Source organism: Chrysemys picta, chromosome 3 (assembly GCF_011386835.1).
Source record: "Chrysemys picta bellii isolate R12L10 chromosome 3, ASM1138683v2, whole genome shotgun sequence".
NCBI lineage: Eukaryota > Metazoa > Chordata > Testudines > Emydidae > Chrysemys > Chrysemys picta.
Window position 1 is genome coordinate 51,609,688 of NC_088793.1, and position 12,497 is coordinate 51,622,184.

The 12,497-nt window shown below is 39.1% G+C and overlaps 1 protein-coding gene across 10 annotated transcripts in view; it reads left to right on the forward strand.

Moving 5' to 3' along the window:
* Window positions 1-9,325: 9,325 nt before the first annotated feature.
* The window catches only part of LOC101949232 (isoaspartyl peptidase/L-asparaginase-like), a 236,845-nt gene continuing 233,673 nt past the window's right edge, over window positions 9,326-12,497 (forward strand). For 2 of the 10 annotated variants that reach the window (XM_024101585.3, XM_065587920.1), the window contains exon 1: window positions 9,908-10,137. The gene's annotated coding sequence lies outside the window, so the exon portion shown is untranslated. Of the gene's footprint in view, window positions 9,479-9,903; window positions 10,138-10,591; window positions 10,907-12,140; window positions 12,232-12,497 lie in introns of those variants that run through there. The other 8 variants (XM_065587919.1, XM_065587914.1, XM_065587915.1 and 5 more) reach the window with 8 other exon arrangements.

The window sequence follows — 12,497 nt, forward strand, 5'->3', positions numbered from 1 at the left end:
AACCCTATGATGAGGATGATCTCAAACATAGTTCTACCAAACTCTCTTTAGCTTCAGCTAGTTCAGTTATAGTGTGGACAGAGTTTTACAGAAATCCATAATAGTCCATTTCCCCAAGGCAATTCCACAATCCTCAACCTAATGTCAACAAGATAATCGCTTCCAGAGGAGCTACTTCCAAACAAGTGCAGCTAAACCATGATTCATCGGCCTCTAAAGAGCACATAACTGATGTGCGGTGTAACATAGTTGTGAAAACTAATTTAAAGTTGAATTGTTGTGCACAGAGCATAATATACTTGCACTTTTCTGTTTTTGTTATTTTATTTACCATTTAACAGTTAAACAAACAAACAAACATGTTTTCCAGTGCATTTTGCTTCTGTTTTAAGCAATTTGAAACAATGTAATTGTAAAACACAAAGAATAAAGCATCAATATTATGATCCATGAGCAGATGGTAAGTTAGCCTGACCTTGTTTATCACTGGACCACATCCTGTGACAAAGTTTTATGTAATGACTGCAGCAGTCCCTGGCTACTTTCCTTGTGTCAGATTTCTCTCTCGTCTTCAAATAATACAATTTTAAGATAGTAGTGGCATTTCTGACAGTTAACAGTTGGGTGATTTTGTATCCAAGCGCACAACTTTGCTTGAGACCCTTTTAAAATACTATAATGGCTGCTTCTAGTAAGAGATTATCTGGTCTTCCATTTTACTTTCTAATCTACCTTCATTAAAAGTGTTAATGTTCATTTTGAACACTATGCAATTACTATTAAACAGAGCATGTGATTTGCTTAGCTCCTTGCATGCTAACAAAAATTTGTTTAAGCTGCCTGTGTCCATAAGAGCCTTATTTGAAACTTGATGTACTGTAATGATCTATCATCAAAAAGTAAAAAGCATAGACCAAATGTTGCATCCTCACAAGTGTAACCTCATTGGTTTTGGACATAAAATATCGCAGGAGGATTGTTTAGTATCTTATATTATGCCTTTTTAATTTTTAAGCATTTACACATTTTTTCCTGCCTTTCACACTCCTTATATACTGCCCTCTTTCCAAATCAAGCAGTTATTAGGTCAACATGTGTTTAAAGAAACAGCAACATTATTTACTACGTATGCATTTTACTGAAAAATATCAATGATCAATTCACTTCCACTAGAAAGACTTTCATTTCAGCCTGTAGGTCACAACAGAATAAATGTTTCTATTGTTCTTTTCTGAGTTTTTTATACTGTCATTCACTATTTGTTTATATATTATTTGGATAGGAGAACTCCAAAAATACTATTAATAGTTACCTTTAATAGTATATCTAGTAAAGAGGGAACACTTACAGCACTTTGGAGGCTGGTCTTCTGAAAATCTTCCCATTTTTAAATCTATAGTTTGGGTCAGCCAGATGCTGCCCTTCAAAAAAAGAAAATACTTAAACCCCAAAGCTGGCATGCTGTAAGGTCAGCAGACGTTCTACCAGATTATTCCCTTTATTTTGGCTAGACTTTGTATGTGAATATGGCTTCAGTTGAGGTTTACACATCTGCACTTGAGAAAGATATTGTCGGTGTTCAGACATAGCTAGTACTATATAGGTGCTAGACATCAGTGTGTTTACTTTTTTGGTACTAATTCAAAGTGCCTTATTCAGGCTTCAAAACAGAATTACTAGGGAGACAGGTCTATTATATGAAAAACACACTCATTTATGTTCTAACTAGAAGGATTATCTGAAGCACATTTTTGCTTGATGCTGAACTTCTCCCTCAAAAAAAAAAGAGTCACAAAGTGTAACCCAAAATTTTACCAGGGATTATCTCAGACAATATGTCACATCATAAAGCTGGGCCAACAATACATAATGAGAAAGTTGTATATGGAAGCACAGTGGTTGGAACCTACATACGGACAATAAAGTTGTCAACATATTTTGACCAACAGCATCCTCAGTATAGAGGCCTCATCCTGCAATGTGCTAAGCATCTTCGGCAATCACTGACTTCATTCAACACGTCACAGGAATGGGTGCTAGATAACTATTCCTATGCAGGGAAGTGTTTCTTACTCATTCTTTCTGTTGGGACTGGAGGCAGATGGTCATACAACAGCTTCCCAGTAAGCAGAAATTACTGCTCTGTGCCATCCCCTAATGAGTTATGTATTATGCTACAGACTTAATTACGTGATCACATATGATTTTTTGCATGGTACCCCTGTACTCAAGATAGCTAAGACCAAAGATGACTGTGAAGAGTTACAAAAGGATTTCAGAAATCTAGGTGACTGGGTAACTAAATGACAGATAAAATTCAATGTTGATAAATGCAAAGTAATGAACATTGGAAAAAATAATCACAATCTTGGAGTCATTGTGGAGTTCTCTGAAAACATCTGCTCAATGTGCAGCAGCAGTTCAAAAAGGTAGCAGAATTTTAGGAACCACTAGGAAAGAAATAGATAATAAAAACAGAAAATATCATAATGCTGTTAAATAAATCCATGGTATGTCCAGACCTTGAACACTGCATGCAGTTCTGGTTGCCCCCATCTCAAAAAAAGATATATTAGAATTGGAAAAGGTAAAGAGAAGGGCAACAAAAAATGATTAGGGATATGAAACAGATTCCACATGAGGAGAGATTAAAGAGACTGGTGGTTTAGGTTGGACATTAGGAAAAACTTCCTGTCATGGTGGTTAAGCATCGCAATAAATTGCCTAGGGAGGTTGTAGAATCTCCATCATTGGAGATTTTTAAGAGCAGGTTAGACAAACACCTGTCAGTGATGGTCTAGATAATATTTAGTACTGCTATGAGTGCAGGGGACTGGACTAGATGACCTCTCAAGGTCCCTTCCAGTGCTACCATTTTATGATTATATAAACAATTTCCATTTTCTTGTTGGCTCATTTGTGATGTTCAAAATCAATGAATGTAAATTTACCACTTTATTCACCCCAGAATTCTGCAGTTTCAAAGGATGAACAATTAATTTTAACATATACAGGATTGATGGTTATTTCTGAGTTGATAATCTTATGAAATTTTCCAGTGAAAATGAGTGAAGTTGGCCATCAAATAATATGAATAATATTGGAACAAGATTATGGAGCATCTGGTACAGATGCAAGTGTTATATTTACATCTCATTGGAATCCAGTCTTTGTATGACAAATATCCGTACAGCAAAGAAACAGTTAAGGTCAAATTTTTCCCTCCAGGTCTGTTTGTTTGAGATAGTATAACATCGTGAAAAACAGTATATCCTCTCACTTTTGATCAATCACATCCCAAGTGGGATTCTTCCAGTGAAACTGAAATTTACACCAGTGCAGAGTGTCTGCACAAAACAATATGCATCACATATTCCTCTCTTAAGGCTAATGTTAAGGGCCTATGTGGTAGCCATTTGCACTGCAATCAATTTCACTCCAAATGTATACAATATAGCATATGCTAAAATAATGTTGACTTCAATGGAAATACACCAGTTTACACCAGCTAAGAATCTGGTCCATGAATCTGGAGATGCACAATCAGTGGATCCTAATTTACATGTAGTTCCTGCTGTTATCGGCTTAGAAGCATAACTAATGGCAATTTCTGAGGATGATCTCCACTGCATAACATCAAGCCTGTAATATCTGCATATGCCCCTGAATATTTTCATGCTGACAAACAGAACTTATATAACTGTTGCATCATCTGAGCTTCAATATTCTACCTATTCAAATGGAGATATATCAGTAAATGATTCACTTTAATCAACTCTTGTCTTGACAAAAGTACAGATGTACTGAAATTTTACGTATTGATCTTCTTGAAGGAAATACTCTATGTATTTTTCAAAGCATTGGGAAAGGGGTGTAGTGATAAAAGAACATGAACTCTAACTGTGTGCCTTAGAGTTTCAGGAAGATAATATTTAGCAGAAATGCAGATTTGTTTTACACTTTGCATTTTTATATACTCATGACATCTGAGTAATGTATAGTCTTTGGTAATCATTACTAATGTTCTGCTAGGATGTATTCTTGCTTAGTCTACATAGAGAAAATATTAATGGGGCAAATATTTTGGATCTCTGTTCTTTTGTGGTCTGTAGGAGTGAGTGTTGGGATGTTACTATGTGATCAGCTAAATTTTACAATAAATGAGCAATCAAGAATTCTACTATAAATTATTTTCTAATTCTTTTACAATGCAAGTATCTGAACATAAGGATTATATTAGCAAAGTTCACCTATAGAGCTGCACAGCAAGTTCCACTGTAAGAACACATATTTTCTTTGCTGAGAATTATACAATTTTGTGTGTATAAATTCAATATTTATTTGCCATAGACTCAGAATGGACAAATCTGGAGGCAGAGTAGACTCACTTTTAAACTCAAATGCAAGAAAAGATCATTCAGAAAAAAATACTTAGAGGGCATCCCTTTAATCTGTAAATGTAGAGACAAATCTAACCTTGGTATCCTACTAATCTATAAAACTTCCAGACACCAACGGCTTCACAAATGAGCTGAAACACACAGTCCTACAATGTGATGAAGTTCACAAGATTCGTCGACTTCTGAGATTTCAACATCAGAGATGATTTCTCTTACACAATAGCCCAAAATTTTCTATCTGAACTCTCTACCTTAGTTTTCTCAACCCAAACAACCAGCCAGCCAAACTCTAGAGTGGCTATATCCTGGATACTTAGGCTGGATGTGTACAGAAGAGGCCAGATTCTGTACTGTGCCTTGGAGGGAATACAACACATGACATGAGGGCAAAGGTGGGGAGGACCTTTTGTAAAATACCATGCACCAGTTTGTGTTATCCAAGTGTGATATATTCAAGAAGCAAATCTTCTAACTTGCACTCACACACACACCTCTCTCTTTCATTAGGAAAGTTTCAGAAACTTATTCCACATCTTAACACCTGATGCAGTACATTTTGAAGTTAACTCCTGTGTTTGCAACTGAGAGCAGAGACAAAGGGAGGCACCAGAGAAGCACGTGGAGCACCAGGCACAGAGGCTTTTGCATGTATTTGGTGAGCACAATATTAGCTTGACTAGCTTAAGAAGGGAGAAAATAAGCCCAAAATGTATATGTTGCAATCTCCATTCAGTCTGCATTTGTCAGACAATGTTGCAGACAACTGGAAAAAAATTAGATAGAGATTTGAATTGTATTTGGCAGCCATAGGGGCAGAGGAGAAAAATGAAATCATCAGTCTTTTTGCATGTTGTTGGGGAGGAAGCACTGGATATTTATAACAACTTTAAGTTTGAAGAAGGTGAAAGCATGAAGTTAAGTAAAATACTGACTAAATTTGAGGAACATTGCATGAGAAAAAGGAATGAAACCTTTGAAAGACAAATTTTTACATGCATGAAAAAAACCGATAACACCATAGAACAATATGTCACAGAATTAAAGGAACTCAGTAAAACCTGTGACTTTGGTGAGCTGACAGTCTCTGGTTTGTGGCATTAAAGACAATGTGTTAAGAGAGAGACTGTTCCGTGAAGGAGACTTAACTTTAGAAAAAGCTCTTCAAATATGTAGGGCAGCAGAAACTGTGAAAGCACAAGCCAAAGAGCTGAATCCACCAGATGGTGTTATCCATCTACTAAATGCAAAAGAATATAGCCAGATTAGGTCAAATCGAAGAGTGGAATCAATCGCTATGAAAACCACTATTTGGGGAAAGACTGGGTACAGACAGTCATATGGAAGGTGTGGATTACAGCATGGCCTCAAACAGTGTGATGCCTTTGGGAAACTCTGTTACCAATATGGGAAAAATAATCATTTTGTAAAATGCTGCAGATCCCAAGTGCAGAAAAATCAAGTGTATTCACTTAAAGACAATCTGATTGAGGAGTTTTCCATAGACCTGAGATCTAGCAAGCCTGATGACAGGGACTGGATGCTACCTATGACAGTGAATGGAACAATTATTTCACTGAAAGTGGACAGAGGAACTCAGGTTAATATTCTGTCTGAACAAGATTATGAGAGATTGAAAATATGACCAGAAGTGGGAGCAAAAAATGAAAGTAACTGGTTATTTTGGGATAAGTATACCTATGAAGGTATATTGCTAGCATCAACCATAAAAACACCATGTACAGTCTCCCATTCATTGTAGTGCCAAAGGAGGTGACACCAATTTTAAGCCTGGCTGCATGTGAAAAACTCAATCTGATAAAACACGTGCTCTCATTACAGGATCATACTGAACCTGGCTATGAGGCACTCTTTCAGGAATATCATGACCTATTTCAAGTGATTGGTTGCTTGCAGGGTGAACATATAATCTGGATAAACAAGCAGGTCCCTCCAGTTATCCATCCATGTAGAAAGGTGCCATTTGCACTCAGTGATAAACTCAAGACTGAGCTTGCAAAGATGGAAGCAATGCAAATACAAAAAAATCAGGAGCCAACAAAATGGGTAGGCTCCCTTGTCATTGTGGAGAAAAGTAATGGCCAGCTATGCATATACTTAGATACTAGAGACCTCAACAAGACTGTAAAAAAAGAACATTTCAAACTATCAACCAGAGAAGAGATTATGGGTCAGTTTGCATCTGCTCAAGATTTCAGTAAATTGGATGCATCCTTGAGGTTTTGACAGCTAAAATTAACTGAAGAAAGCTCAAAGTTGTGCACATTTAATACCCTATCTGGAAGATATACATTCTTACACTTACCCTTCATAGGTTCATCACGAGACGTGTATCACAAACTATACCTATTATCTATGAACATATTAATGGTTTTGACACCTCAGTGGATCACTCCATCATCTGGGGCTCAATGAAAGAGGAGAATGATTGTAGACTTCAGGAAGTCCTGGATGCAACTAGAGCTGCAAACTTCAAACTAAATAGGGAGAAATGTTTTTTAGGGGTTACAAAACTGACTTTTGTTGGGGACATTACTTCCAACAAAGGTGTAAACCTGATAAGAAGAAGATTTGAAATGATGCCACATCACCATCAAAGAAAGATGTTCAATGGTTCCTGGGAATGGTTAATTATCTTAGATTAGTATGAATTTTCCATCTACCAAAACAGCATTTTTCAGAACTCCTAGAGAATAAAAATGAATGGTGTTGGGGTGCAGAACAGAAGGAATCATGAGAAGGTTTAAAACAACAACTGATGTAAGAACTAGTATTAAAGTTCTATGTACCAAAAAGGCCTTTTAAAGTTTCAGCAAATACTTTACAGTCTGGGTTAGGTGCAGTGATTTTACAGAGAATTGTTGGCAAGCACTTGCATATGCATCCAAATCACTGACTGAGGCAGAAACCAGATACACACAGCTTGAGAAGAAGCTTTTAAGAATATTGCTTGCTTGTGAGAGATTCAATCAGTATATTTATGGACAGATAGTGGAAGTTGAAATGGATCACAAGCCCCTGATAACGTTATTTAGCAAACCACTAAATGACTACACCTTAAGAATTCAAAAAATGATGATAAAGTTGCAAAAATATGATTTGGTTGTGTCCTACATACCGGTAAATTCATGTTCACTGCTGATACACTTTCCAGAGCAGTGGCTTCCACGAAACCAGAGAAGACTTTAGAGACAGGGATGCAAGCCTATGCAGATCTGATTGTAAAGTCAATTCCCATAGCTAACAGGAAACTGCAACAAATAAGAGAGGAAATGGAGAAAGATGAAGCATTGGAAATCGTTAAAGAAGTGGTAATTAAAGGGTGGCCTGAAGAAATAAGCAGTTGCTATCCAAGTATAAGAGCTATTCGAACTGCAGACATGAACTTACTGTGATAGATGGGGTGATTTTCGAGTAAGGTTGTAATTCCAATGAGCCTCTAAAAAGAAATGCTACAGAAGATCCACAAGGGTCCTTTAGAAATTGAGAAGTGCAAACAATGAACACGAGAGGTGCTCATTGTCTGCGGATAAAAACTGTTTTTCATGCTTGAAATACAAGCCATACCAATAGGCAGAGCCACTGAGACCTTATCCAGTTCCACAAAGGCCTTATGAGAAGGTAAGCACTGACATTTACCTGGCAATCAAAGGATTATATAATAGTCACAGACTGCTCTTCTATGTATCCAGAAATTTTCACACTGCACTGTACTAATAGTAAATCAGTGATAGCTGGCATGAAGGAAATCTTCTCCAATCATGGAATTCCAGATGAAGTCTTTAGTGATAATGAACTGCAATTTTTCAGTGCAGATTTTAGGCAATTTTCCATAGATTGGGATTTTCATCACAAAACATCAAGTCCAAATTACCTCCAATCAAATGGATTTGTGGAAAGGTCTATTTAGACAGTAAAGAACCTTATGAAAAAGACTTTTGTCAGTGGGGGTGATTTGTATAAACCTTTATTGTTTACCTAAGTACACCTCTGGAGAGTGGCTTTTCTGCAGCTCAGCTGGTAATTGGAAGAAGGGTCCGATCTAATTTACCAATTACTGATAACCTGCTGAAATCTCCTAACAATGAAACCATATGGAAGATGAAAGAAAATCAGAAGTGGAAGCAGAAATATTATTTTGACAAAAGGGCCCATGATCTCCCATCTCTTAACCCAGGTGATAAAGTGTGCCTGAGGAATCACACCTCTAATACTTGTGGCAAAAGGGGTACCATTAAAGAACAGCTGCATCCAACGGCGTATGTAGTCCAGACAGACCAGGGGGACACATTTTGACGTAATCAAAGGGATCTACGAGTGATCCCAGAAAGTTCCAATACATTGACAGTAAATATGGACTTTGGCATTTCCCATCTGACTGATCCTTTATCATCAACCCACAAAGGAGAAACTGTCAAGTAACAAGAGAACAACTCAGACTCTAATGAAAGGCCAATACTGAGAAGATGAGAGCAGGAGATTGAACCTCCTGAAAGACTCATAGAGACTTGCTAACCTGCCTGGAGAAAGGGTTTTGAGAAAAGTGGGTGGCAAAGACTCACTTGAGTGATTTGCTGGTAACCTCTCTTCTCTAGGTAATTGTACTACATGGGTTGAGAATTTAATGCATGTGTCATTAGATAGTTGTTAGCTGTTTATACACACACACACACACACACACACACACACACACACACACACACACACACACACACACACACACACGAGTTAATTTGTTTTTTGTCAAGGCAGAAGATACAGAAAAATGTTTGTAGAAGATTATAATTTATAGATGCTCCCTTATAAGAGACAGTATTATCAACATAGGAATTTGTAGATGTGCCCTGGAGGTGGGGGTTGGGAACACCACAGGGCTTTGTGCAGCAGTTCATCAGAGATGCTCTCCAGCTTGTTTTATTAAAATTTTCTTCCTTTCTCATTCACTAGTTTGTTAGTTAATGAACCCCAAGATCATTACAATTTTGATTTAAATCAATCCATCCTACATCATCTGTGAAGAACCAGCAGTCGAGAGGTGTAGAGCCTGCCATAAGAAGCAAGTGAGAATTTTGAGGTTGTTGGGGGATTAGGGTTCCCAACCCATTAGGATTTTCTTGGAATCTCCAAGAATTAAAGATTAATCTTTAATTAAAGATCATGGCATGTGACCAAACCTTCAGGAATACATCCAACCCAAACTGGCAACCTTATGGTGGATGTAACAATGAAAGGGTAAAGAAACTGGCAAGAGCAGGTTAGGGGGAGGTAGATGAGGCTCCTGATTTTCTCCTTCAATTTAATACTCTGAGCAATTAAACCTATCCTGAAAATACTATGAGTAAATAGCACTGCTGTTGCTATTTTCATTTATTTATAGGAATTCTGGCATTCTAAAGGTCCGTAGAGATTTGCTATTCCTGCAAGTAGGCAGTTTGTAGCATTTTTTAAATAAGCAATGTTAATAATTAATGTCCTGATAGCTCTTTGAGGTCTCTTAATTCGGGAGGTGAACAGCTCGGACAACTTCATTTTAATTGCCTGAGTTTTAGTTATACATTTACCAGGCTTTGATAGTAGTTCAGAAATACACAGACAAAGGTTAGCTTTGGATTTGGAAGTCTAGGATTAATACTTGTCTGTGCTGCATTTTACTCACATTTATTGTGCTCAGGAGTCTAATAAGGACTGTATGAGATAGAGCTGTTTGTGTGAGTTGAAGGTAAGTGTGCTTTTTAAGAGTATTGCTATTTTGTATTATATAATCAGGCATGTGTCTCTTCCATAACATTAGCTCACTCCTGTTCCTCTAGCTTGTATATCAAAGTTATTTGGTAATTATATTTAAAGAAAAAAACAAATAGACATGGAGGAAATAATGTTAGCTTTCTCTTCTGCTAGGGACTCTTTCTTGCCTGAGCTGGGTCCTGTGCCCTTTTAGCAGTGCTATTCTATGTAGAGCACCTTCCTGAGAGAATAGTTCAGGGGCTATATTCTTTTTGTGAGCTATACAATATGTGTCTGCCATGCCAGCCTCACGTGAGTGGATTTCTAGTATCCCTCGTGGTAGCAGTCTTGTGTGTGCTTCTGTTTCTTTAAGACTGTTCTGGAGGAGTGGCTCACACAGGGCTGTGTTAGCCTGGAAACGGGCAGGAAGCTGTTCTGAGCTGTGCCTGTGGCCTGTAGCTGTCTATTGTGCTGCTTTCGCCTCATTGTTGCTGGTGGGCTCACCCATCCCTTTCACATACACCACTCTTCTTCTGAGCCCCTTTCCCAGATCCTTTCCCGGCTTTAGTTGGCTCACTGCCTAGTGCTTCTTTGCTGCAGCTGCGGGACTGCTTATAACTGAGCCTCTCCACTCAGTCCCTCTTAATTCTGTGCCCCTGAGCAAAGGCAGCAAGCAGGCAGCTTTCTCTTGGGCTTCTGCTGCAGCAGTGCTATACAACAACTGCCCCACCTGCTACTTGAGTGCTCTGGGTTCCCACCCCTAGGTAAGTCACATTGGGCAGCTCTCCTCAGACCTACCTGGGATCAGCTTTTGGAAGGGTGTTATGATGTAGCCTTCATTTGCATTACTGACCCAGTTAACTGTCCTGGGCCTTTCCCTTGTATTTCCTCTCTCCCCTCCCACAATGCTGTATGGAAATTCAAGTCAGGTCAATCTCTGCACAGTGAGTGTTCATTACAACATGATGGTGTAGGTAACAGATTGTTCATAAGTGTAGTGGGCTGAAATTATTGATGTCGTAATTTGATTGGTGCCCTGTTATACTGCATGCTGTTCAAACATATATGTAGTCTTTCCTGAAAACCTTACAGTTGGTTTAAGACCAGGCATGAAAGACACCATGCTTAAAGGTGTGTGAAAAGAGCGGAGGGTCTATCACTCCCCTCCCAGTCACTTCTGCTCTGCCAGCCCCCCTTGTCAATTCTGCCCCTCCCCCCCTTCACCTCTGCTCCTTCTACAGCTCCTAACATTCTACATCCACCTCTCCCAGGCTTAGGGGTAGGGCATTGCAACAGGTTTCACTGTCCCCCTTCTTGGACCTGGTATTGTAGGGAAGGCTAGGAAAAGCAGAGGAGTTGTTCTGTTGTTCACAGGAAGGGAGGAGAAAAACAGAGCTTCCCTGGGCTCTTTCTACTTCCCCTCTTCTCCAGGGTGAGGAAACAGGATGGCTTCTCTGCTCTTTTCCCCTCCACTGGCTCAAGGGAACTCTGAACACTAAGAGTAAAGCTCTGCTGTGCAGGAGATAAAACTTTCTCCAGGGGTGGTCCCAGACTGTGGAACTAATGGTCATCACAAACCCCAGTGCTACTGGTTCCAACTCAAGTTCGAGGCACGCTTCTTTGATCTTACCTTCTCTCACACACAACAGGTATTTTTTTTTTAAAGTGCACATGCTCCACTTATCCTCTCCCCTATGGGGAGGAGAGAACAAAACACACAACAGATGTTAGCCATGTTGCTTAATGACTTACTAGAAGGTGCTCAGATATTATAGTGATGCATGTGGTATGAGGACCTATATAGAATAAAACAATGTCAGTACCCGAGGGGAGAGAGCTCTACCTGCTTTATGCAGCAGCCCAGGAGGCTTTCCCCATTTGCCCCAGAATATGCACAACTGGGGAAAGCCACCAGTCAGAGCAGGTTTTTCCTCAGGCTGTACTAAACATGTGTCCCCCTCCACAAGCCAACTTGCTTGTTTGAAATTTTATTTTCAGGGTCTGTGACCTGGAAAGCTTTAAGCATTGACACTAGGAGAAAAGGTGTTAGAGAGAACAAAGTTTGCTATAAGCACATGTGGGTACAAAGGTAAGTAACTGCACAACTTCATGCTTAATGGTGAATTGTCTTTGGAGGATGGAGCAAGGTATGAAGTGAGACTATGGTGAAAGAGGTAGGAGTTGTCATTGGTTGATGGACATGTGTGCTCTCTTCGTATGCTGTCCCAGCCCTGTGCAGATAGTTGGTTCAACAGACCTCAATAGTACTCTGACCGCTCCCCACACCAAGGTGCAACCTGGTGAGACAGGGGTACCACTGACCCCTGTCTCACCAGCCTGGGCTCCCTCTCACAC